Source organism: Mauremys reevesii, linkage group 10 (assembly GCF_016161935.1).
Source record: "Mauremys reevesii isolate NIE-2019 linkage group 10, ASM1616193v1, whole genome shotgun sequence".
NCBI classification, from domain to species: domain Eukaryota; kingdom Metazoa; phylum Chordata; order Testudines; family Geoemydidae; genus Mauremys; species Mauremys reevesii.
In genome coordinates this window covers 69,462,246-69,464,895 of record NC_052632.1, presented here as the reverse complement: position 1 = coordinate 69,464,895, position 2,650 = coordinate 69,462,246, and positions in this window count along the sequence as shown.

Here is a 2,650-nt window from a genome sequence, read left to right as displayed (position 1 = left end):
CTCAATATTTTCAAATGTGTGCATTTATTTAGCAGTGACAGACTAACAACACTGGGATAATCCAAGTATAACGTGGACTGCCAGAGCAAGTTTCCACACATAACTCTGGCAAAACAGCAATACCATCTAGCAAAACTGCTATCCCAGTGCTATGCCTCTCTTGAACAAGGATTGCAGTTCTGGCCAGACTGAGTAACGTTTTGAGGTGGGGCACCAATGGGGAGTGAAATGAGAACACCAAATGGTTCATTTCCTCATGTGAAATAAGCCAGCCTTTGTGTTTCGTTCTCTGAATTATGCACTAATTCACTGCCCAGTGTTTTATATTGATGTTTGAAAATAAAAAATGAGATGGATCCAATTGAAGGACTTGATCCTGACCACCTGAAACTTCCACTGGCTTCAGTGGGAAAAGCAGGTGCTCAGAGCCAGGCTCCAAAACTCCACAACTGGCCATTTCTAAACTTTTGGGAAGTTTGGACTGAACTCTGGATCCAGTTTTCATAAACTAAACTAAATACTCAGATCCAAATGGCCCCCAACTTTGTAAACATTCAGAGCTGAATCTGAACATTACATCTTGGTCCCATCTCTAATAAAAATAATTCTTGGTCATTTTCCATTTGGGTATTATGTTAAATAGTTGCCAAAATGTGGTGGTTATCAAGGTGCTGTATCAGATGGTTCACTTTCAGACTTGACATTTCTCTCCATATTTTCTATTAGCATTTCCAATACCAGACTGTGGGGGGCCATTTAATTGTAGCAAAATTGCAGCACGTTTCGATGGGATTTCCAAAGGAACCTAGGGACGTTAAGTGCCCAGTCCCACTGAACTTCAGTGGAGTTGTACGCCTTGCTCCCTTAGCCTCCTTTGCAAATTCCAGCCTAGATCTATATATTTTTTCTTCTTTCACAAATCCCAGTGGTACAGCCTCAGGATGAATATCATGTGCAACAGACATGTAAGTTAAAATGAAAGGGAAACTTTTTTATTCTTAGTAATCTTTCATTTTATTGTCCATTATTTGTTAAAACTCTTTTTTAGACAATTAAAACAACTTTTTCTGTCTAATTTGTGCTGCATCTTCCTGTGATTTTTAGCACTGCAAGTATTAACATGGCTGTCCCTTGTAGTAAATGACTTGCTGATGGAAAAGAAAACAAGCCAGTTCTGCCTCACTCTTGAGACTGGTCTTTCCAGTCTCTGGTAATGCAGCACATTTTGTTTTCACTGTGCTGCCTGTCCAGTTTAGACTGTAAGCTCCATGGGGAAGTGGCTACTGCTTCTGTATGCTATACAGGGCTGAGCACACCAGTGGGGCTCAACAAGTAACTATGCGGGCATAGATTTGACTGGATGCTTTTACCCACAGTGTATAAAGTCCTTCTAGATGAAAGGCACCGTATAAATGTAGGCCATTATTACGAATGGGTCGAATTTTGGGCCAATTATACAGACTTGTGAGTGGGCAGAGGGTTTGTTTAAACAAGGAGAGCTGCTTATGAAAGAGCTTCAGGAAATGACACTGCAGATTTCATAAATGAAGAACAAATGCATCCCTCCCAATTGTAGCATATTAACAGATGGCCAGAGGGCTGTTCTACAGTAGGAGCCGCTTATTAACGATGTCGTTCTTCAAGGGAATTGCTTCAAGAAACGTTTTTTGTTTTGTTTTGTTTATCATTTAAAATGAAGGAACTTTATCATGTGCATCCAGGCAGTCAGCCCCCACGTAGGATTTTGCTGTCTGCACCATTAGGAGGTATGGCTGATTCTCAAAGTTGGTATCAATAAAGTAGATTTACAAGTGGAAACACAAAGGGTCAGATTTTAAAAGGTATTTATGTGCCTAAAGATGCAGATAAATGCTTCTGAAAATCCCATTAAGTGACTATCTGCATCTTTAGGTGTCTGCATACCTTTAAAACTTTGGTACAAAGAGCCATTTTATACCTATTACATTGTTCTCTAGTCCCATTTCTTGTTGGCTATATTTTAATTGTACAACACAGTACAGAGATTGGTTATTTATTTCTACTGAGACGCCAGTCAAAACAGGCAACAAATCAGCATCAAATTACCTATGACTGTTCTGTGGTAAAGGTTTCCATGTAGCAGTTCCATCTTCAGTGGCTTCATTCACAGATGGGTTGATGATGTGGTGAGAGAGTCCTAAATAAACACTGGTAACGTGTGGGGGGAGCCAGGGGTGAGGGGAGATTGCAAATTGTAATTGGATTCCAGCCCTATGGAAAAGTCAATGCAGGTGGCATTTAGCAGGTAAATAAGGACCAGGAGGGTAATCATGGGCCCAGTCTAACAGTCTGTACTCAGGCAAAACCCACTGAGTTTTTAAATCAATTTGCCTGACCAAGGATGACAGGATTTGGCCCTTGGCGAGCCTCTTGTCAAAGGGCTCAGCCAGGACGCCTTCAAGCACATAAATATTTTCAAGATCCTTTTTCTTTCTTTCTTAAACATTTAGTTAATTATCTACTGGGAGTTTTTTATGTGGAAAAAAATGCTGTCTGGTTTAATTAATGTTCCGAGCCCTGCAGCTATTGTAAGTTTCCCAGCATGGGACTCCAGAACAACTGTCTAATGGAAAGAAGTGTTGACGCATCAATACATTGCCTTCTGTGGAGG